The sequence below is a fragment of the Hypanus sabinus genome, chromosome 27, assembly GCF_030144855.1.
Source record: "Hypanus sabinus isolate sHypSab1 chromosome 27, sHypSab1.hap1, whole genome shotgun sequence".
In the NCBI taxonomy this organism is placed as follows: Eukaryota; Metazoa; Chordata; class Chondrichthyes; order Myliobatiformes; family Dasyatidae; genus Hypanus; species Hypanus sabinus.
The window spans coordinates 5,262,647-5,288,462 of NC_082732.1; positions in this window are offsets into that span (position 1 = coordinate 5,262,647).

Consider the following 25,816-nt stretch of genomic DNA (forward strand, 5'->3'; position numbering starts at 1 on the left):
ATCTGTCTGTGACTTAAAATATAGCTGGAGGTGTAATGAGAAAACTAAAGTATCCACTTGGTTAATGTGCAATATAGAGAAAAACAGAAACATAGAAAACCTACAGCATAATACAAGCCCTTCAGCCCACAAAGCTGTGGCAAACATGTCCTTACCTTAGAAATTACCCATAGCCCTCTATTTTTCTAAGTTCCATGTACCTATCCAGGAGTCTCTTAAAAGACCCTAATGTATCTGCCTCCACCACCGTTTCTGGCAGCCCATTCGACGTACTCACCACTCTCTGCATAAAAAAAACAACTTACCCCTGACATCTCCTCTGTACCTGCTTCCAAACACCTTAAAACTGTGCCCTCTCCTATTAGCCATTTCAGCCCTGGGAAAAAGCCTCTGACTATCCACATGATCAATGCCTCTCATTATCTTAGCAGATGTCCTGACAGACAGTTTCAACATCTCCCTTAGTCAAGCCATTGTCCCCAGATGCTTCAAAACCTCCACAATCATCCCTGTAGCAAAGAAATTGGTTGTAGCCTGTCTGAATGATTACCGTCCCATCACCTTGACCCCCATAGTGATGAAATGTTTTGAATGGCTTGTCAAGCCTCATATCACAGCCAGCCTCCCCTCATTGCTGGATCCTCTACAGTTTGCTTATCATCACAGCCGCTCTATGGAGAATGCAATATCCACCACACTGCACACAGTTCTCTCTCACTCGGGTAATAAAGACACTTATGCCAGAATCCTGACTTTGATTTCAGTTCAGCACTCAATACCATCATCCCGCAGAGGCTAGTGGAGAAACTGTCGCTGCTTGGCCTTAACACTGCCATGTGTCGCTGGATTCTGGATTTCTTGACAGAGAGACCACAGTCAGTCCGTGTTGGCAGGAACATCTCTGACTCCATCACACTGAGCACTGGATCCCCACAAGGCTGTGTGCTCAGCCCACTGCTGCTTACACTGCTAGCACATGACAGTGCAACCAGATTCAAGGGGAACCTGATCATTAAATTTGCTGATGATACCACAGTGGTGGGGCTCATCAGTAAAAATGATGAAACAATGTACAGGGAGGAGGTCAAACACCTAGAGAGCTGGTGCAGTGACAACTTGATGCATATTGTCCACAAAACCAAGGGGATGATCGTCGATTTTAGACGGTCTCAGCCTGAGCATGCACCCCTCAGCATCAACGGCTCCACAGTGGAGAGAGTGGAAAACATTCAGAGTTAGAGAAAACATTAGAGAGTGGAAAAGTTCCTTGGGGTGCAGATCTTGGACAATCTCACCTGGTCCAGGAACACCACTGGGATTGTGATATGGGCCCAGCAGAGATTGCACTTTCTGAGGAAACTTAAACAAGCATCACTCCCCACTAACATCTTAACTACATTCTACAGAGGAGTGGTTGAGAGTGTGCTGACCTTTTGCATCACAACCTGGTACTCCAGCTGCAGTGCTGCCTACAAAAAAACCTTGCAGAGGGTGGTTAGGGGAGCAGAGAAGGTTATTGGGGTCTCCTTACTTTCTGTCCAAGACCTCTTTCAGAGCCGATGCCTCCAGAAGACACGGTACATCATTAAAGACCGCTCACACCCTCTTCATGAACTGTTTGTTCTTCTGCCATCAGGCAAACATTACAGGAGCATCAAAACTAAAACCACAAGGCTACTAAACAGCTTCCTCCCACAGGCAGTCAGATTGCTAAATAGCTGCTTTACCTGACTCTGCTTTGGACACTTTTAACTTGCACTGGACACTTATAACTTGCTTTTAACTGACATGTGGCTGTTGTGTTTTACTATTTATTGTTATGTTTACTATTTGTTGCATTTGTTATGTTATGATTGCACTTGCCCCTGGGAAACGCTGTCTCATTCTGCCCTGCAGAGTTGATGTATGGTTGGAATGACAATAAAGTTTTTAAATCTTGACTCTTATACACCTCTATCAGGTCATCTCTCATCCTCTGTCACTCCAAGGAGAAAAGGCCAAGTTCACTCAAACTACTCTTGTAAGGCTTGCTCCCCAATCCAGGCCATTGAATATCTGTTCGATTTTCAATATTTTCTTATAATTCATTGTGCTGATTTTTTAAAACCAATTCCCTATTCTTTATATTTACATCCAAACAACTTTTGATATCACATGACAAATTTGGATGAACATTTATAAGTATTGCATTGTATTCAAAACAGACAAATGAGAAAATAGTTGCTACCATTTGGACATGCTGCGTGAATCTGTATGCAGCATAACTGTGTAACAAGATATTGAACTGAATTTCTTTCCAAGAAATTATCCCCCAGAAATAGCTCTCAAAAACATCATGTGCCGAGTCTATTCCCTGCTGCAGCAACTGCAGTTTTTTTCAAGTTATTAATATTGAAATGATTTACCACATTCCTTCAAAGGAACAGATCATTATTTCCATGCACCTGCTGCCCTTGCACTTCTGGATTATGGAGATTGCAGTGGGAGGTTTGTCAAAGAAGTCTTGATGAGTTAATTCAATGAATGGCATTGATAGGAGGAAGGTTACTACACATTTGGCAACAGCCCACAGATTTATTGGGATCATTTACACAGCTTGTTATGATAGCACTTGAATTTATGATCTCTGATTTCAAATAAGACCATAAACAATATTATAATATTTCACCTACATGTTCATGGTTAGGGAGAGCTCCCTTGACCCTCAAGAACATAAGTGCTGGGGAAGAAAACTGCTTTGCATTTGAGTCAAGCCTTCTCTACATTTCCTGATACATTTTTCAGTAAGCCTACACTAATTCCACTTTATTCTCCTCATCTGCTCATTTTGATGTTGGCAAGGAATGCTTCATTGGGTACCACAGGGATCAGACTAGATCTTCACTATTTACAACATGCAGAATATTAATATCTTGGTTGAAGGGACAGAGCATAATATGATCAGATTTTACTGGAGATTCAAAGATGGTTGAGGGAAGGAATTGAAGAATGAAAGCAAGTATCGCTTGCACTTTATCTTAACTCTCCATTCTACAATTTTCAGTTATTTTAGAACACTGTTCCTTTTTGTTTCTATACTTTGAGACCTTACTGTTCATGAGAATTTTTTTAGGGTCCACAAAACTTTGTTAGACAAATTTTTAACAAAGAACATTGGAGAGGCTATAGAATACCGTTGCACAGACTGAGCTATGAGTCTTTTTAAATTATTCACATTCCCCTCCCTCCACCTTGCTTTATCTTTTTTTCTACTTTTCTTTCTCTCTCTCTCTCTCTCTCTCTCTCTCTCTCTCTCTCTCTCTCTCTCTCTCCATCATCTTACATCCCTCCTCAGTCCTACAACCATCTCAGTATCTTTCTTGCTACTCCCCTTCATACTGGTTATGTCCTTCGCCACTCTCAGTCCTGGTGCAATGTCCGACCCAGAACATTAAGTTTCTTTCCTCTCACGGATGCTACCTGAGCTGCTGTGTTCCTCCTGCAGAGTGTTTGCTGCTCCGTGAAAAATGTGGGAGGTGGTTATGTTGGAACTGGCGAAGTCTACTGCTGCTTAAGATCAATACTAGTGATAACTATCACGTTCAAGGTGTTGACATCGCTTCACACAAAATGACAGACTGAATGCATCACACACAAAGTGCTGGAGGAATTTACAAGTCAGACAGCATCTCTGGAGAGAAATAAACAGTCAACATTTTGGGTTGACACCCTTCATCAGGAATTGGGTAGAAGACAGACTAAGAAGGTGTGGGTGGGGAAGGAATACAAGCTGGCGGGTGATAGGTGAAACCAGGTGAGGAAAAGGGCTGAAGAAGGAGTCAGGTAGGAGAGGACAGTGGACGATAGAAGAAAGGGGAGGAAGTGGACACCAGAGGGAGATGATAGGCAGGTGAGGAAGGAGAAGTGGAGTAATAGAAAGGGGAATGGAAAAAAAATGAGGAGGAATGGGAAAGAAATTACAGAAGTTAGAGAAATCAATGTTACCCAGAGGGAATATGAGGTGCTTCTTCTCCAACCTGAGTGTGGCCTCATTGTGGCAGTAGAGGAGGCATGGAATGACATGAGAACGGGAATCGGAAGTCGAATTGAAATGGCTAAAAGCATATTAGCTGGTTACTGTTGGATACAACACAGGCACACATACTCAATACGTTTGCCTATAATCTCATCAAATGAAATTAGAAATAAATTGGTACTTGCTGTAAATTTTCAACTTTGTGTCAAATTAAAGTCATTATTTAGAGCTATTCATTTTCTTAAGTCCAACCAATATTGTTTATCTTTACGCTACCTAATAAAAACTCAAATAAACTTTCAGAAAGTAACTAGCTTCCTGAGAACAGTGTGATTAAATGCAAAGTCATAAATCATTGTGAATTTGTGATGGCAAAGGGATGAGCCAAGGCAATTATTCCCATTCCACTGTTTTGACTCGAGGGCAAAATCGTGCTTGTCCCTCTAAGCCAGAAGTTATTGTTAGTTTGGTTGGTATAAAAAGGCTGAAACTAAGTTCAAGCCATACCGTATTATACCTTTCTATTGGTGTTGAACTGTTTTATATTCTGTTACAGGCCAAAGAGAATTAGTTAAATTCTGCTTCATTTTCAGCACAGACATTATGGGGTCAGAGGGTCTGTTCCTGTGTTACACGGATCTATGTTCTATTACACTGGGAAACATGCAGAGACAATTCTCCAGGATGTTGTCACTTATGAAGAGAAATGGAATAGACTGGATTTGTTTACAACAATCTATCCTGCATACTGTCATTGTTTGTCTTCTGTACTCCCTCAGTTTACTTGTGGATAGAATAATCTGTCTAGATGGTGTGCAAACAAAATTTTTCACTATATCTCAGCACACATTACAATAATAAGTCAATTACCATACAAAATTTGCAATGTTAGAAATATTGGAAATAATTGAAGAGTGAGCTTTGTGAGTGAGCAGGAGAGTGATGCTAATATTAGTTGCTGGATGGGACCTAAAGGACATGATCGACCTGCATTTAGAAAGGCAAAAGATTAGCAATGGTCAGCATGACCTTGGGTGTAAGAAATCATGTCTCATGAGTTTACTTGCGTTTTCTTAAGAGATAACCAAGAGGATTGGCGAAGTCAGAGCAGAAGACAATGTCTACATGAGCATTAACAAGGCCTTTGACAAGCTTTCACATTGTAAGCTGATCCAGAAGGTTAGATATGATTAGCTCAGATGGCATCTTGTTCAGCACAGACAAGTTGGAGTGAAGAGCCTGTTACCATGCATGGTATTTGTCTTTCTAACATGGGATCCAGTGTGAACTAACCTATTGGATACAACATTGGCTTATTGGAAGGAGGCAGAGGGTGGTGGTGGAGGCTGCTTTTTTAGATTGACGAACAATGGTGTGTTATTGATATCTGTCTGGCTCACTGTTGTCTGTCACATATATTAACTATTTGGATGAATATTTAGTTGGCATGATTAGTACTTTTGGAGATGACATTGAAGAAGATTGCCTGTCATTACAACAGGATTTCCATCAACTTGGAATGTGGGCAATGAAATGGCAGATGAAATTTAATTCTGACAAGTGTGAAGTGATGCATTTTGGGAAAATAAATCAAGATGGAACCTGCAAAGTAAATGGCAGAGCTCTGGGGAATGTTGTAGAACAGAGAAACCTCAAGATACAAGTGTATAGTTGCCCAGAAGTGGTAGTACAGTAAGACAGGGTGGTGAAGGCTTATGGCAAGCTCGCCTTCATTAGCTGGTGCTTTGAGTGCAAGATCAGGGACATGTCACAGATAAACAACACACTGGAGAGCCTGTACTTGGAGTATTGAGGGCAGTTCTGCTTTTCATACCTTAGGCAGCATATGATTAAGCTTGAGAAGCTATGGAAAGGATTCATGTATTGGAATTGGAGTTGGAGGCCTTGAGTTCTAAGGAGAGCATGGATGAGGTGGCACTGAGTGTAGGAGCTGAGTAGTGACCTTAGAGAAGCTTATAAAATCTGGATGGGCATTCATAAGGTGGATGATCAGTCTATTTCCCAGGTGAAATGAGCTTAAAACTAGAGGGCATATGTTTAAGTAAGAGGGGAAGGATTTAGCAGGGACCAAAGGGGCAATATTTTCACAGGGTGGTAATTGAAGTCAATAAGGTAAGTGGTAATTATTCAATCATTTTCCTGACTCTGTCTGAGAAGACAGAGGCTGAGCCAACAGTGACTGTACTAATAAAGCTATGAATTGTCCTGAGATATCCTAGGGTTCTGAAAGAGGGTACTTAATGCAGGCTTCTCCTGAATGCTAGCCTACAGTAGCCAAGTGTCTCATCCTGCTGTGGATTATTGCTGGACCCATGTTCGTACACCAGACACAGCGGTGAGCCCAGCTTCGTTCCATCCACTCCATCACTGGCGTGCACAGTCTCCTACAGACCAGTGATCAGAACACCAAAAGAACAAATAGAGTGGCTCAGTGGTGCAAGTTGTAGGATCGCTGCCCCACGGTTACAACAACCCTGGTTTGATCCCAATCTCAGTCACTGTCTGTGTTGACCTTGCATGTTTTCCTGCAGTGTTCTGCTTTCTTCCCACATCCCAAAGATGGGAAAGTCAGAGTTCTATCTTGCTCTTTAAAATCTCCCTACTGTAGAATCTGGGGGGTGGGGGTGTTGGTGAGAAAGAGGAAAAAATAGTTTAGATGTGTACAAATGGGCGCTTGATGGCAGGTTTGAACTCGTGGGCAGAAAACCCTGTTTCTGGGATTACAACACCATGAGTCCAGTGTGGGGTGGGGGGGGGGGGGTAAGAGCAGGAAGGTAACTACATCATCTCTGAGTGTTGTTGTGGATTCCACTTTTTCTTCACTTACTATAGTTTTTTTCTTCATTGATTGATCAATTGATTGGAAACACTCACACTCCTGCAGGGCAAAACTCTACATATTCAATTATGTTGGACATCACCTGTTTGACTCATGTCAGCTTCAGTCCCATATGGAACTAACTGATGGATTTGGATGTCAATAATTGACATCCTTTAGTAGAAACAAGTCGAATAAGACAACACCCATCAAGTTGGGATGTTGGAATGTCCGCACAATAATGACTGGACTTGACAAAAACCTCAAGGATATCGAAGATGCACAATAAACAGCGGTCATTAACAATGAGCTACTAAGGATCAAGATAGATATAGCTGCCCTACAAGAAACACGTTTGGTGGATTCAGGTACACTGAAGGAAAGGGACTACACATTCTACTGGCAGGGAAAGAACCAAGACAAGCCCCGCGAGCATGGAGTGGGTTTTGCCTTTAAGAACTCATTGTTGTAAATGATGGAGCCACCAGAAAATGGATCAGAATGACTTATGACTCTCCACCTACACTCCAGTCATGGCCCAGTATCTCTCATCAGTGTGTATGCCCCTACCTTGAACTCCACCTCTGAGGCAAAAGACATGTTCTACGACAAATTAAAAGCTGTTGTCAGGAATATTCCTAGTGATGAGCACTTTGTTCTCCTTGGTGACTTCAACGCTGGAGTGGGAGCTGATAACGATTCCTGGCTGTCTTGTCTTGGCCACTTTGGAATTGGCAAAATAAATGACAATGGACAATGTCTGCTCCTATCGTGGCCTGTGAGTAACTAACTCCTACTTTCAGATGAAGTTGCGACATCCACGATCTAAGCACTGGCACCAGCTAGACATGATCATCACCAGGCGCTCTTTCATCAACGCTGTACTAATCACACGCTCATACCACAGTGCAGACTGTGATACGGATCATGCTTTAGTATGCTGCAAGATCAAACTGCATCCGAAGAAAATCCACCATTCCAAACAAACTGGACAACCTCGCATCAACACAACGGAGATGAACCAGTCAGAAAAGGTTGACCAGTTTGCCAAGTCAGTACAAGGTGCTATGACTACCTCCTCACAAGGAAATACTGCAACAGAACAATGGGCGTACCTTCACAACACCATCCATGAATCAGCACTCTCTATCTTTGGAAGAAAGACCACAAAGTGCAGTGACTCATTTGAGGCAAAGTCCAACATCATGACTCCTGTCATTGAAGCCAGAGTACAAGCACTCACCATCAGACCAAACACTCCAGGCTCTTTGAGCTGCTAGAAGCAAAGTGCAAACAGACTGCAAGGCGATGCGCAAATGAGTACTGGCTCCAGCTCAATGAGGACATTCAGACAGCAGCTGTGACAGGCAACATCAGATTGATGTATGATGGTATCAAGAAAGTTCTTGGCCCATTGCAGAGTAAGACAGCACCCCTGAAGTCATCCAATGGTGAAATAATCACCAATAAAATCAAGCAGATAGAACACTGGGTCGAACACTACTCTGAGCTCTACTGGAGGGAAAATGTTGTTAGCTCAGCCATTGATGCCATCGATTGCCTACTAGTCATGGATGAACTCAACTATTGAGGACCTCAGCAAGGCAATTGACAGTCTGGCCCCAGGGAAAGCTCCTGGCAATGATGGGATTCCTCCAGAGCTGATCAAACACTGCAAAAGCTCACTCCTCCAACCTTTACACAAGGTCCTCCGTCAGTGCTGGAAGGAAGGAGCCATACCATAGGATATGTGCGACTCCAAAATCGTACAAGAACAAGGGTGATAGGAGTGACTGCAACAACTACAGGGGTATCTCCCTCCTGAGTATTATCAGCAAAGTCTTTGCTTATGTAACTCTGGCACATCTACAAACTCCAGCAGAACGGTCTAACCTGAGTCCCAATGTGGTTTTCGCACAAGGAAGTCAACTGTCAACGTGAATTTCTCACTCTGTCAACTCCAGGTGAAGTGCAAGGAACAACAGAACCCCCTCTATGTCGCTTTCATCAACCTGACCAAGGCATTTGACCTTATCAGTAGGGATGGGCTCTTTCAGATTCTCCCCAAGATTGGCCGTCCCCCGAAACATCAAAGTATCATTAAGTCATTCCATGACGACATGAGGCTACTGTTCAGTACGATGTCAGCTCATCAGAACCCTTCACTATTCGTAGTGGAGTCAAACAAGGATGCGTGTTGGCCCCAAAATCTTCTTCTCTATGCTATTGAAGCACGCGTTTGGGATGTGGGAGAAAAGCCACAGTGGAGAATATGCAATCTACATGCAGACAGCACCCAAGGTTAGGATTGAACCCAGGTCACTGGAATGGTGAAGCAGAAGTTCAGTCCCCTGTGCCTCTGTATCAGGCTTGATGTTGAGAAAATATTATCCTTGATTTACCATGTTGCTTCCCCCACATGGAATAAACTAATAAAGCATATTTGTTGTTGCCAGATTTCTCAGTGGCTTCATGATGGGAACATATCCTGAGCCAAATTAATTAAAGGCAATGATATGCAGCCAAAGATCCCATGAAGTCAAGATCCTGAAGTGAAACCCATGGCAAGGTAAGAATTGCTTTCAAAGACAATGCTTTAGTAAGCACACTTTATTAGTGCAAAATTAAAATGAGACTTCCAAAACAATGGGCAGATAATAGCATTGCATAACTCTCAAATTAAACTATCAGACAATGCAGAAACCTGAACCGATTTCTCAGTGGAATTCATTTACAAAACATAAAGGATCTCAAGGGGATGGAGATGCAGAGTACAATCAGTCTGAGTGACGATGCCTGTCATTGCCATACTCCCTGAATACCCTCCCTTTACTGCAGGCTTGCAATGTGTGACAACTAATCTGTGATACAAGCTGTGAGAGTCAGCATGAAGCCATGCTAACTCCATGACACACTCACTGAGAAATAGCAAACCATTTTGAGGTCAAGCTCGCTCTTTAAAAATATGAAATTTTAGTGGGGGGCACGAGTGTTAATCAAAAGGGGCTGAGCAGTGACGTCTTTGCATTTTGCTAAAAATAAAAACCTTTTGACCAAGGATCCAAAAGCAAAGTTACGCCTGTTGAATATGCATGTTGACCCCCTTTGATTCATTGTCTTAAAAAGCAGGTTTGTTGAGATATGTTCTTAGCATGTAGGTGACAATGATAAGGCCATTCTAGGTTTTGTTCTCTGCTGTTCAGTGGACCATTGTTTTTTTATAACAATCCAACATGTTTATCTTTTCAATTCTTGCCATAATTGGCAGCATTTAATTTTGTATTGTGCCCAGTAGGATTTGAATGACAGAGCTTTTGCCCTTCCTGAACCAGAAGACCATCTCTTGAACATTGAATTCTCCCATCTCAAACAAACCTCCAAAAAATCCCTTTTCTCTCTCTGCTGATCTCTTAGTCCCATCACCCCGTGTTTTCCCCTCCATCTGCTCATCATCCACAAACTCCTTCCACAGGGTCCCTGTACCACTTCACATCCAGCCTCTTGAACATCCCTTAATTGATTCCATGATCCACTGTCTCTTCCTATCAGACTTCATCACCTTCAGCAAGATGTTGCCTCCAGTCATCACCCCCTAGCTGCTATCAATATTTCTACTATCCCTTCTTCCACCTGTCTGACAACTCTCCTCACCTGGCTCCATCTCTTCTCCTCAGGCTTTTACACCAGTTGTCTACAGTCTATTTTTCAGTTGAGATAAAGAGTTTCAACATAAATCATCGACTGAGTTCCTCCAGTGTCTTGTCTATTGCACCAGATGCCAACATCTGTATTCTCTGTTAGGTATCTCCTCCTTGACAGGTCATAACCGTGCACGTGCTCTGCCTCCAGTATCACAGATTATTGAACCATGGCCACCCAGCGTACAAAGAACGGGCCCATTGCCCACCATGTCTATTAGCATTACCAAGAATCTGTCCACACTGGTGGAATTACAAGCACTTCCTACATTTTGATGATTCAACTGATTTGGAGATAAACTTTAAACTTGCAAGTTTCAATCTTTACCACACCTTGGGTAAGGTGTTCCTGGTTCCAACCACTCTCTGTGTGGGAGTAAAAAAGCACTCTATTTCAGATTCCCTCTGAACATTTTATCCCAACCCCTACAGATATCAATGGACTCTAGGTTAAAACTAAGGTACTGTTCAAATTTCAATGGCATTAAATATTGAACATTTAGTTATTTTAATTAAGTTGGGAGATCTGAGGAGTATATTTTTCACATGGGGCGGGGGTGAATATCTGGAGTAAGTTGCTCGATGAGATGAGATTTCAGTTTGACAATGTTGAATGGGCATTTGTGCAGGCACTTGGACAGGAGAGAATTAAATTGGTAAATGGATTTATAGCTGTCACATGTACCAAGGTACAGTGAAAATTTTGTTTTGCATATCATCCATACAGTTCATTTCATCACTTCAGTTCATTGAGGTAGTACCTGAGAAAATGTCGTGGAATGCAGACTAAAGTCTTATAGAAAAAGTGCAGTACAGACAGACAATAAGATGCAAGGCCATAATGAGATCATATCGTACTAGGGAACTATTCAATAGTCATATATCATGCTTTGCAAAAGATGTTATTGAGCCTGATGGTATGTGCTTTTGCTTTTCTATCTTCCTAATAGAAGAGGTGAGAAGAGAGAAACATAGAAACATAGAAAATAGGTGCAGGAGTAGGCCATTTGGCCTTCGAGCCTGCACCGCCATTCAGTATGATCATGGTTGATCATCCAACTCAGAACCCTGTACCTGCTTTCTCTCCATACCCCCTGATCCCTTTAGGCACAAGGGCCGTATCTAACTCCCTCTTAAGTATAGCTAATGAACCGGCCTCAACTGTTTCCTGTGGCAGAGAATTCCACAGATTCACCACTCTCTGTGTGAAGAAGTTTTTCCTCATCTCGGTCCTAAAAGGCTTCCCCTTTATCCTTAAACTGTGACCCCTCGTTCTGGACTTCCCCAACACCGGGAACAATCTTCCTGCATCTAGCTTGTCCAATCCCTTTAGAATTTTATACGTTTCAATAAGATCCCCCCTCAATCTTCTAAATTCCAGCAAATATAAGCCTAGTCGATCCAGTCTTTCTTCATATGAAAGTCCTGTCATCCCAGGAATCAATCTGGTGAACCTTCTCTGTACTCCCTCTATGGCAAGAATGTCTTTCCTCAGATTAGGGGACCAAAACTGCACACAATGCTCTAGGTGTGGTCTCACCAAGGCCTTGTACAACTGCAGTAGAACCACCCTGCTCCTGTACTCAAATCCTTTTGCTATGAACGCCAACATACCATTTGCCTTTTTCACCGCCTGCTGTACCTACATGTCCACCTTCAATGACTGGTGTACAATGACACCCAGGTCCCATTGCATCTCCCCTTTTCCTAATCGGCCACCATTCAGATAATAGTCTGTTTTCCTGTTCTTGCCACCAAAGTGGATAACCTCACATTTATCCACATTAAATTGCATCTGCCATGAATTTTCCCACTCACCTAACCTATCCAAGTCACCCTGCATCCTCTTAAAATCCTCCTCACAGCTAACACTGCAGACCAGCTTTGTGTCATCCGCAAACTTGGAGATGTTGCATTTAATTCCCTCGTTTAAATCATTAATATATATTGTACACAACTGGGGTCCCAGCACTGAGCCTTGCAGTACCCCACTAGTTACTGCCTGCCATTCTGAAAAGGTCCAGTTTATTCCCACTCTTTGCTTCCTGTCTGCCAACCAATTCTCTATCCACATCTATACCATACCCCCAATACTGTGTGCTTTAAGTTTGCATACTAATCTCTTGTGTGGGACCTTGTCAAAAGCCTTTTGAAAATCCAAAAATACCACATCCACTGGTTCTCCCCTATCCACTCTACTAGTTACATCCTCAAAAAATTCTATGAGATTCGTCAGACACGATTTTCCATTCACAAATCCATGCTGACTTTGTCCGATGATTTCACCACTTTCCAAATGTGCTGTTATCACATCTTTGATAACTGACTCTAGCATTTTCCCCACCACTGATGTCAGGCTAACCGGTGTATAATTCTCTGGTTTCTCTCTCCCTCCTTTTTTTAAAAAGTGGGGTTACATTAGCCACCCTCCAATCCTCAGGAACTAATCCAGAATCTGAAGAGTTTTGAAAAATTGTCACTAATGCATCCACTATTTCTTGGGCTACTTCCTTAAGCAGACCATCTGGCCCTGGGGATTTATCTGCCTTTAATCCTTTCAATTTACCTAACACCACTTCCTTACTAACATGTATTTCCCTCAGTTCCTCCATCTCACTAGACTCTCGGTCCCCAACTATTTCTAGAAGATTATTTATGTCCTCCTCAGTGAAGACAGAACCAAAGTAATTATTCAAGTGGTCTGCCACGTCCTTGTTTCCCATGATCAATTCACCTGTTTCTGACTGTAAGGGACCTACATTTGTCTTAACCAATCTTTTCCTTTTCACATATCTATAAAAGCATTTACAGTCAGTTTTTATGTTCCCTGCCAGCTTTCTCTCATAATCTTTTTTCCATTTCCTAATTAAGCCCTTTGTCCTCCTCTGCTGGTCTCTGAATTTCTCCCAGTCCTCAGGTGAGCCACTTTTTCTGGCTAATTTATAAGTTTCTTCTTTGGATTTGATACTATCCCTAATTTCCCTTGTCAGCAATGGGTACACTACCTTCCCTGGTTTATTCTTTTTCCAAACTGGGATGAACAATTGTTGTAGTTCATCCATGCGATCTTTAAATGCTTGCCATTACATATCCACCGTCAACCCTTTAAGTAACATTTGCCAGTCTATCTTAGCTAATTCACCCCAGAATACCTGGGGTGGGTGGGGTCTTTAATTATGTTGGGGCTTTACTGAGAGAGTGAGAAGTCTAGATAGAGACCATGGAGAGAGGCTGGCTTCTATGCTGTGGTGAGCTGTGTCTAAAACTTCTAAAGGTTATAGGCTATTTGGGAGGGATGAGGTTAGACTGATATTGGAATAGGTTAAAAAGTTGGCACAGCATCATGTGCCAATGGGCATGTACTGTGCTGTAACGTTCTATGATCTAAGAGGACTCTCTGCTGATGTTGAATGACCTGCCTGGGCATGCTCAGGTGGGTCCAGACAGCAGGTTCTGTTGATCACAGATGGGTCCAAGTTCCAGTAAAGTTCAACTCACTACAATTTGCTTACTTACAAAATGGGCCTTACAAAAATGCCATCTTCCTAGTCCTAAGCTCATCCCTGGAGCATCTATACAGTAAAGACAGTTACATCGGATTATTTTTTATTGACCACTGTGCTGCCTTCGATTTGATTATTCCAACCAAACTCCTTAACCTGGCACTCAACATCTCATTTACAACTGGATCAAGAAACCACAATCAGTAAGAATGGGTAGCAGCAAGACCAGCACAATTATCTCCTACACTGGAGCTCAAGAAGGCTGCATCCTCAATCCCTGTACGCTCAACTGTGTGACCAGATTCTGCTCAAGCTCCACTACAGGTTTGCAGACGACACCACCATGATAGGACAAACCACAAGTAATGATGAATTAGAGTACAAAAAGGAGGCAGTGTTATTGGTGACATGAAGTCATGACAATAACCTTTCCTTCATTGTCAGTAAAACAGAAGAGCTGGTTTTGACTTCTGGAAGGGGTCTGGGGAGGTGGCATACACACTCCCGTTTACATCAAATGTCCTGAGGTCGAAAGTGCTGGAAGTTTTGGTTCTCTAGGAGTGGACACCACCTGTCCTAATCCATCCACGCTGTTCCATGCCCAGACCGCATTTTGGGAAATCTGCATACAGGCAGAGGTTAAAGAGCAAGATCCAGAGATTAGGGAAATAAGGGATCTAAATGAATGCACCAACATTGTCACAGACGTTATAAAAACAGTTGTAGAGGCATGTGACACTATAAAATCATTCAGAATCTTCCCTAGCCAGAAGCCTTGGATGAATCATGAGATCCACAATCTGCTGAGGACCAAATTAGAGGTTTCAGGTCTGGCGGAGAAGAAAGTTACAAGAGGTTCAGGTATGATCTCTGGATAGCCATCTGACAGGTGAAGTGGCAATTCCAGACTAGACCTGAACTGATGAAAGATGATTAACACTTGTGGCAGAACTTGAATGCTGTCACCTCTTGTAAAGTAAAATCAAGCAACAGGGTTTCGTTTCTAGATGAGCTCAATGCCGTTTGTGGTCGCTTTGACCATCAAACTCCCACAGTCACTGAAAATCCTATGATTTTGGTCTCCGAAGCTGACGTGTGAGCATCATTCAGGAGGGATAACCTACGGAAAATATTTGGCCCAGATGGGGTACCTGGCCAAGTACAAAAGACCTGTGTGATCAACTAGTTGGAATGTTCACTGAGATCTTTACCCTCTCGCTTCGGCAGTGTATGGTACTCACCTGCTTCAAGTAAGCTTCAAATACACTGGTGTCTGAGAAGAATTTGGTAAACTGTGTCAACGACTATCCCCCATTAGCACTTACATCCACTGTGATGAAGTGCTTTGAGAGGCTGGTGATGATACGTACCAACTCCTGCCTGAGAAGTTACTTGATCTGCTATAATTTGCCTACTGGATCAAGAGCTCCACAGCAGATGCCATCTCACTGGCTCTTCACTCAACCCTGGAACATCTGGGTAACAATCATGGTTGCTCTTCATCGACGACAGTTCAGTTTTCAATACTGTCATCTCCTCAAAACTGATTAATAAGCTTCAAGAACTTAGCCTCAATACTTCCTTTTGCAATTGGATCCTGAATCCCCTCACTTGCAAACCCCAGTCAGTTCGGATTGGCAACAACTTCTCCAAGTTTCATTCACCAGAAAGCTGCGTGCTTAGCTCACTGTTCCACCTGCTTTACACTTATGACCGCGTGGCTAAGCACAGCTCCAATGCCATATTCAAGTTTGCTGAACACACTACTGTCATAGTCAAGAATCAAAGGTGGAGATTAATCAGTTTATTGAAAGGACATTGAAAGTCTGCCACAACAACCTCCTACTCCATGTCAGCAAGACCAAGGAGCTGATTATTGACTTCAGAGCGAGGAAACCAGAGCTCCATGAGCCAGAGGATCAGAAGTGGAGAGGTTCAGTAGCGTTAAATTCCTTGGTGTTATCATTTCAGAGAAACTGTCTTAGGTCCAGTGCATGAGTGCAATTATGAATAAAGCACAGCAGCACTTTTGAATTCTAAGGAGATTGTGAAAATTTGACAAACTTTTATAGATGTGTGTTGGCAAGTATATTGACTGATTGCATCATTGCCCAGTATGGAACATCATTGCCCTTGAGTGGAAAGTTCCTCAAGACAAATCAAGTCAAGTCACTTTTATTGTCATTTTGACCATAACTGCTATGTACAGTACATAGTAAAACTGAGTCAACCTTTTTCAGGACCATGGCGTTACATGACACAGTACATAAACTAGACTGAACTACGTAAAACAAAACAACTACACTAGACTACAAACCTACACAGGACTACATAAAGTGCACAAAACAGTGCAGGTATTATAATAAATAATAACAGGACAATAGGGCAGTAATAGACAATAGGTGCAGAAGTAGACCATTCGGCCCCTCGAGTCTGCACCGCCATTCTGAGATCATGGCTGATCATTCACAATCAATACCCAGTCTCTGCCTTGTCCCCATATCCCTTGATTCCCCTATCCATCAGATATCTATCCAGCTCCTTCTTGAAAGCATCCAGAGAATTGGCCTCCACCGTCTTCCGAGGCAGTGCATTCCACACCTCCACAACTCTCTGGGAGAAGAAGCTCTTCCTCAACTCTGTTTTAAATAACTGACCTCTTATTCTCAATCCATGCCCTCTGGTACTGGACTCTCCCAACATCTGGAACATATTACCTGCCTCAATCCTATCAAATCCTTTAATTAGCTTAAACGTTTCAATCAGATCCCCTCTCAATCTCCTCAATTCCAGCGTGTACAAGCCCAATCTCTCCAATCTCTCTGCGTAAGACAGCCCTGCCATCCCAGGAATCAACCTAGTGAATCTACGCTGCACTTCCTCAATTGCCAGAATGTCCTTCCTTAAACCTGGAGACCAAAACTGTACACAATATTCCAGGTGTGGTCTCACCAGGGCCCTGTACAAATGCAAAAGAACATCCTTGCTCTTGTATTCAAATCCCCTTGTAACAAAGGCCAACATTCCATTTGCCCTCTTCACTGCCTGTTGCACTTGCTCATTCACCTTCATTGACTGGTGAACTAGGACTCCTAGGTCTCTTTGCATTTCTCCCTTACCTAACTCGACACCGTTCAGACAATACTCTGCCCTCTTGTTCCTGCTTCCAAAGTGGATAACTTCACATTTATTCACATTGAATGACATCTGCCAAGTATCTGCCCACTCACTCAGCCTATCCAAGTCTCCCTGTATTTTCCTAACGTCCTCTTCGCATGTCACACTGCCACCCAGTTTAGTATGATCAGCAAACTTGCTGATATAGTTTTCAATGCCCTCATCTAAATCATTGACATAAATCGTAAAGAGCTGTGGTCCCAATACAGAGCCCTGTGGTACCCCACTAGTCATCTCCAGCCAGTCTGAGAAACACCCATTCACTGCTACCCTTTGCTTTCTATCTGCCAACCAGTTTTCTATCCATGTTGAAACCCTGCCCCCAATGCCATGAGCTCTGATTTTACTAATGTGTCAGTCCAGGCTCTGGGTATTGAGGAGTCTGATAGCTTGGGGGAAGAAACTGTTACATAGTCTGGTCGTGAGAGCCCAAATACTTCAGTGCCTTTTTCCAGATGGCAGGAGGGAGAAGAAATTGTATGAGGGGTGCGTAGGGTCCTTCAGAATGCTGTTTGCTTTGCAGATGCAGCGTGTAGTGTAAATATCTGTGATGGCGGGATGAGAGACCACAATGATCTTCTCAGCTGACCTCACTATCCGCTGCAGGGTCTTGCGATCCTAGATGGTGCAATTTCTGAACCCACAAAAGCTAGTAGATACTGCCCAGTCCATCACAGGCAAAACCCTCCCCATCATTAAGCACATCTACATAAAGCGTTTTTGCAAGAATGGATTGCCACCTCCGAGGTCATACTCTCTTCTCACCGCTGCCATTAGGAAGAAGGAACAGGAGCCTCAGGACTCACAGCACCAGGTTATTACACCTCAACCATCAGGAAGAAGGTACAGGAGCGTCAGGACTCACAGCACCAGGTTATTACACCTCAACCATCAGGAAGAAGGTACAGGAGCGTCAGGACTCACAGCACCAGGTTATTACCCCTCAACCATCAGGAAGAAGGTACAGGAGCGTCAGGACTCACAGCACCAGGTTATTACCCCTCAACCATCAGGAAGAAGGTACAGGAGCGTCAGGACTCACAGCACCAGGTTATTACCCCTCAGCTATCAGGAAGAAGGTACAGGAGCGTCAGGACTCACAGCACCAGGTTATTACCCCTCAACCATCAGGAAGAAGGTACAGGAGCGTCAGGACTCACAGCACCAGGTTATTACCCCTCAACCATCAGGAAGAAGGTACAGGAGCGTCAGGACTCACACCACCAGGTTATTACCCCTCAACCATCAGGAAGAAGGTACAGGAGCGTCAGGACTCACAGCACCAGGTTATTACCCCTCAACCATCAGGAAGAAGGTACAGGAGCCTCAGGACTCACACCACCAGGTTATTACCCCTCAACCATCAGGAAGAAGGTACAGGAGCTTCAGGACTCACAGCACCAGGTTATTACCCCTCAACCATCAGGAAGAAGGTACAGGAGCGTCAGGACTCACACCACCAGGTTATTACCCCTCAACCATCAGGAAGAAGGTACAGGAGCGTCAGGACTCACAGTACCAGGTTATTACCCCTCAACCATCAGGAAGAAGGTACAGGAGCCTCAGGACTCACAGCACCAGGTTATTACCCCTCAGCCATCAGGAAGAAGGTACAGGAGCCTCAGGACTCACAGCACCAGGTTATTACACCTCAACCATCAGGAAGAAGGTACAGGAGCCTCAGGACTCACAGCACCAGGTTATTACCCCTCAGCCATCAGGAAGAAGGTACAGGAGCCTCAGGACTCACAGCACCAGGTTATTACCCCTCAAACATCAGGAAGAAGGTACAGGAGCCTCAGGACTCACACCACCAGGTTATTACCCCTCAACCATCAGGAAGAAGGTACAGGAGCTTCAGGACTCACAGCACCAGGTTATTACCCCTCAACCATCAGGAAGAAGGTACAGGAGCGTCAGGACTCACACCACCAGGTTATTACCCCTCAACCATCAGGAAGAAGGTACAGGAGCGTCAGGACTCACAGCACCAGGTTATTACCCCTCAACCATCAGGAAGAAGGTACAGGAGCCTCAGGACTCACACCACCAGGTTATTACCCCTCAACCATCAGGAAGAAGGTACAGGAGCTTCAGGACTCACAGCACCAGGTTATTACCCCTCAACCATCAGGAAGAAGGTACAGGAGCGTCAGGACTCACACCACCAGGTTATTACCCCTCAACCATCAGGAAGAAGGTACAGGAGCGTCAGGACTCACAGCACCAGGTTATTACCCCTCAACCATCAGGAAGAAGGTACAGGAGCCTCAGGACTCACAGCACCAGGTTATTACCCCTCAGCCATCAGGAAGAAGGTACAGGAGCCTCAGGACTCACAGCACCAGGTTATTACACCTCAACCATCAGGAAGAAGGTACAGGAGCCTCAGGACTCACAGCACCAGGTTATTACCCCTCAACCATCAGGAAGAAGGTACAGGAGCCTCAGGACTCACAGCACCAGGTTATTACCCCTCAGCCATCAGGAAGAAGGTACAGGAGCCTCAGGACTCACAGCACCAGGTTATTACCCCTCAGCCATCAGGAAGAAGGCACAGGAGCGTCAGGACTCACAGCACCAGGTTATTACACCTCAACCATCAGGAAGAAGGTACAGGAGCGTAAGGACTCACAGCACCAGGTTATTACCCCTCAACCATCAGGAAGAAGGTACAGGAGCCTCAGGACTCACAGCACCAGGTTATTACCCCTCAACCATCAGGAAGAAGGTGCAGGAGCCTCAGGACTCACAGCACCAGGTTATTACCCCTCAGCCATCAGGAAGAAGGTACAGGAGCATCAGGACTCACAGCACCAGGTTATTACACCTCAACCATCAGGGTCGTGAATCAGAAGTGTTTAACTTCATTCAGCTTCACTTGCCCCATCATTGAAATGTTCCCACAAACTATGGACTCACCTTCAAGGGCTCTTCATCTTGTGTTCTCAGTATTTATTGCTTATTCATTTATGTATTTATTATTCTTCTTATTATTATTTCCTCTTTCTTTTTCACAAGATCACAAGAGAAAGGTGCAGAAGTACGCCATTCGGCCCATCGAGTCTGCTCCGCCACTCCACCATGAGCTAAATTATTCTCCCATCTAGTTCCAATTTCCAGCTTTTTTCCCATATTCCTTGATACCCTGACTAATTAGATACCTGTCAGTCTCCTCCTTAAAAACCCTTAATGATTGGGCCTCCACAGCTGTATGTGGCAATGAATTCCATAAATCCACGACCCTCTGGCTAAAAAAAAAATTCTCCTCATTTCTGTTTTAAATGGGTACCCTATAATTCTAAGACTGTGACCTCTTGTCCTGGACTCACCCACCAAGGGAATCAGCCTTTCCACATCTACGCTGTCCAACCCTTTCAACATTCGAAATGTTCCTATGAGATCTCCTCTCATTCTTCTATACTCAATGAATACAATCCAAGAGCTGACAAATGCTCCTCATATGTTAGTCCCTGCATTCTTGGAATCATCCTCGTGAATCTTCTCTGAACTCTCTCCAACATCAGTACATCCTTTCTAAGATAGGGGGCCCAAAACTGCACACAGTATTCCAAATGTGGTCTCACCAGTGCCCCATAGAGCCCCATCAACACCTCCTTACTCTTATACAGTATTCCTCTAGAAATGAATGCCAACATAGCACTTGCTTTCCTTACTGCCAATCCAGCCTTGTGGTTAACCTTTAGGGTATCCTGCACTAGGACCCCCAAGTCCCCTTGCACTTCAGATTTTTGAATTTTCTCCCCATCTAAATAATAATCTGCTCGATTGTTTCTTCTTCCAAAATGTACAACCGTACATTTCTCAACATTGTATCTCATCTGCCATTTCTTTGCCCACTCCCCTAAACTGACCAAGTCTCTCTGCAACCTTTCCGTTTCTTCAACACTTCCTGCTCCTCCACCTATCTTGGTGTCATCTGCAAACTTAGCCACAAAACCATTTAATCCATAATCTAAATCATCGATATACAGTGTAAAAAGAAGCGGCCCCAACACTGACCCCTGTGGAACACCACTAGTAACCGGCAACCAAACAGAATAGGATCCCTGTATTCCCACTCTTTGCTTTCTGCCTATCAGCCAATGCTCCACCCATTCCAATATCCTCCCTGTAATTCCATGGGCCCTCATCTTATTAAGCAGCCTCTTATGCGTCACCTTTTCAAAGGCCTTTTGAAAATCCAAATACACAGCAGCCTCTCTCTTGTCAATCTTATTCAAGATTACGTCAAAATTCCAATGGATTGGTGAGACAGGATCTTCCCTTCATGAAACCATGCTGGCTTGGGCCTATTTTGTCATGCACCTCTAGGTAATTCATAATCTCATCTTTGAGGATCGACTCCAATAACTTTCCAACTACTGATTGTCAGACTAATAGATCTGTAATTTTCTTTTTGCTGCCTCCCCCCTTTCTTTAAACGACGGAACTACATTTGCAACCTTCCAGTCCTCTGGAACCGTGGCAGAGTCTACTGTTTGCTGGAAGATTATTTCCAATACCTCCACAATCTCCAAAGCCACCTCCTTCAGAACCCGTGAATGCACTTCATCTGGTCCGGGAGACTTATCTATCCCTAGTCCATTTAGCTTCTCAAGTACTTTCTCTCTAGTAATCTTGACTGTACCTAATTCTATTCCCTGAGACCTCTGGCTATCAGGTATATTGCTAATGTCCTTCACTGTGAAGACTGATGCAAAGTACTCATTTAATTCCTCTGCCATCTCTTTGTTACCCATTATGATTTCTCCAGCATCCTTTTCAATAGGTCCTATATCTAACCTTGTCTCTCTTTTACTCTATATATATTTTTAAAAAACTCTTAGTATCCTTTTTATGTTAATTGCCAATTTCCTTTCATAATTCATCTTTTCTTCCCTAATAACTTTCTTAGTTTCCTTCTGTAAATTTATAAAATTCGTCCAGTCCTCGGTTTTCCCGCTAATTTTTGCTTCCTTGTACGCTGCCTCTTTTGCTTTTATTTTAGCCTTAACTTCTCTCGTTAGCCACATTTGTGTCATTTTTCCTTTTATGATTTTCTTTTTTCTTGGAATATATTTTTACTGCACTTTCCTTATTTCTTGTAGGAATTTCATCCAATACTGCTCTACCGTCCCTCCATTTAGCTTACTTTTCCAATCAACTTGGGCCAGTTCCTGTCTCATACCACTGTAATTTCCTTTGTTCCACAGAAATATTGATACACCTGATACCAGCTTCTCCTTTTCAAATTTGAAACTGAACTCGATCATATTATGATCATTACTTCCAAGGGGTTCCATTACCTCTAGCTCCCTAATCACCTCAGGCTCATTACACAGCACCCAATCCAAAACAGCTGATCCCCTGGTGGGCTTATGGACAAACTGCTCCAAAAAGCAATCCCGTAGGCTTTCTACAAACTCCCTCTCCTGAGATCCAGTATCTTCCTGACTTTCCCAATTCACTTTCATATTAAAATCTCCTATAATTATCTTGACATTTTCCTTCTGACACACTTTTTCTATTTCCAGCTATAACTTGTAGTCCACATCCCAGCTGCTGTTTGGAGGCCTGTATATAACTGCTATTAGTGTCTTTTTACCCTTGCCATTTCTTAACTCGACCCATAGGGATTCTACTTCTTCTGATCCTATGTCCCTTCTTTCTAGTGCTTGTACTTTGTGCTTAGTACTTGTACAGTTTGTTGTCTTTTGCTCACTGGTGTTTTGCCCAGTTGATGCAGTCTTTCATTGATTATTGGATTCATTGAATTCATAATTCATAATATTCATTGAATATTATGATAATTGGATTTATTGAGTATGTCTGCAAGAAAATTAATCTCAGTGCTGTATATGCTGACATAAATGGACTTTGATAATAAATTTACTTTTGAAATTTTTGGGTATTTTTGACATAGCCAAGAAAGCTGAGTTACATGGAAATGGATTTGCAGAGACAGAAGACCATGAGGCCATGAAGGCCAGCGGTAACCATATGAACCGTTTATTTACAATCAGTGAAATACTCAAACAGGCATCAAAGTCAAACAAGTACTCAACTACGCCTCCCTAAGTTACAACACCAAGCATTCAGTAACACTTTTGACTCAACATTGACTTTGTTAAGTCTGTCCAAGTACACGACGACAAAACTAAGCATTTGACAAACCTGGCTAAGAGCGCATGAGGGCCCTCCAATCTACAGCACACATTCCCAGTGGTTCTTCAGCAGTGGTCGCAACCTCAGTTTGAAGGGAGCCAGTAGTGAAAGAGACAGTCTTTCGCACATGCTATTCTTAATTTGAAGAAGGAAGTCTGAGAATCAGAATGGGACTGCGGCGGGAGCCATTTTGATTTTTTCTTCTCATCGGGGTTAAGAGAGGCAGGACTGCACAGGTGTGTGACATCGGGCAGTGAAGCGCGGAAGATATAAAAGGACAGAAATCCTGATTCCAGTTTAATTTGGAGAAGGAAGTCTGAGAATCAGAACGGGAGTGTGGAGGGAGTCATTTTGATTTTGTCTTCCTCTCATTGGAATTCAGAGAGGCAGGACTGTGCAGGCATGTGCCGTTGGGCAGTGAAGTGTGGAAGATTTAAAAGGAACACAGCCTTATACAGCGAGCAGCGTCGTTTGCAGCCAGCAGGGTGAGCCGGGAGCAGAGTGAAGGCTTAAGGGCTTTGGCTCAATGGGCTTAGGCGGAAGCGGGCGAGGCAAGGTAGAAACCTACCTAAGTTTTCAATTTTTCCTGTTATTTGACGAAAGGGGGAATTATAAATGTGAGGGCAGCTTGTGGTTCTCGGTGTTGGATGTGGGAGGTCCTGGAGTCTCCTGGCCTCCAGGATGTCCATATCTGTGCCAGGTGCACTGAGCTGCAGCTCCTAAGGGACCGTGTTAGGGAACTGGAGCTGCAGCTCGATGACCTTCGTCTGGTCAGGGAGACTGAGGAGTTGATAGAGAGGAGTTACAGGCAGCTGGTCACACCAGGGCCATGGGAGGCAGACAAGTGGGTCGCGGTTAGGAGGGAAAAAGAGAACAGTCAGGTACTAGAGAGTACCCCCGTGTACCCCTTAACAATAAGTACTCCTGGTTGAGTACTGTTGGGGGGGGGGCAGCCTACTGGGGGGAAGCAACAGTGGCCGTGCCTCTGGCACAGAGTCTGGTCTTGTAGCTCAGAAGGGTAGGGAAAGGAAGAGGAAGGCAGTAGTAATAGGGGACTCGATAGTTAGGGGGTCAGATAGGCGATTCTGTGGATGCAGTCAGGAGACCCGGATGGTAGTTTGCCTCCCTGGTGCCAGGCTCCGGGATGTTTCTGATCATGTCCAAGATATCCTGAAGTGGCAGGGTGAGGAGCCAGAGGTCGTGGTACATATAGGTACCAATGACCAAGGTAGGAAAAGGGAAGAGGTCCTGAAAGGAGAATATAGGGAGTTAGGAAGGGAGTCGAGAAGAATGACCACAAAGGTAGTAATCTCGGGATTACTGCATGTGCCATGCGACAGTGAGAGTAGGAATGGAATGAGGTGGAGGATAAATGTGTGGCTAAGGGATTAGAGCAGGGGGCAGGGATTCAAGTTTCTGGATCATTGGGACCTCTTTTGGGGTAGGTGTGACCTGTACAAAAAGGACGGGTTGCACTTGAATCCTCGGGAGACCAATATCCTTGTGGAGAGATTTGCTAAGGCTACTGGGGAGTCTTTAAACTTGAATGGTTGAGGGGTTGGAATTAAACTGAAGAGACTAGGAGAAAAGAGGTTAGTTTACAAATAAGGGAGAGCTAGTAGACAGTGTGTGAGGGAGGATAGGTAGGTGATAGAGAAGGGGAGCACAGAATGAAGATGTAGGGGAGAAGGAAGAAAAAGATGATAAAGTGGTTTGCACCAATAGGGATGAACAGAGAGTGTGAGGGGTGGAGAATTTCTTAAATGCTTCTATTTTAATGCTAGGAGCATTGTAAGAAAGGTGGATGTGCTTAGAGCATGGATTGATAACTGGAAATATGATGTCGTAGCTATTAGTGAAACATGGTTGCAGGAGGGGTGTGATTGGCAGCTAAATATTCCTGGATTTCGTTGCTTCAGGTGTGATAGAATCAGAGGGACAAGAGGGGGAGGTGTTGCATTGCTTGTCAGAGAAATTATTTCAGCGGTTCTCTGACAGGATAGATTAGAGGGCTCGGCTAGGGAGACTATTTGGATGGAATTGAGGAATGGGAAAGGTGTAATATCACTTATAGGGGTGTATTATAGACCACCTAATGGGGAGCGAGAATTGGAGGAGCAAATTTGAAAGGAGATAGCAGATATTTGTATTAAGCACAAGGTTGTGATTATGGGAGATTTTAATTTTTCACACATAGACTGGGAAGCCCATTCTGTAAAAGGGCTGGATGGTTTGGAGTTTGTAAAATGTGTGCAGGATAGCTTTTTGCAGCAATGCATAGAGGTACCAACTAGAGAAGGGGCAGTGTTGGATCTCCTGTTAGGGAATGAGATAGGTCAGGTGACGGAGGTATGTGTTGGGGAGCACTTCGGGTCCAGTGATCACAATGCCATTAGTTTCAATATAATTATGGAGA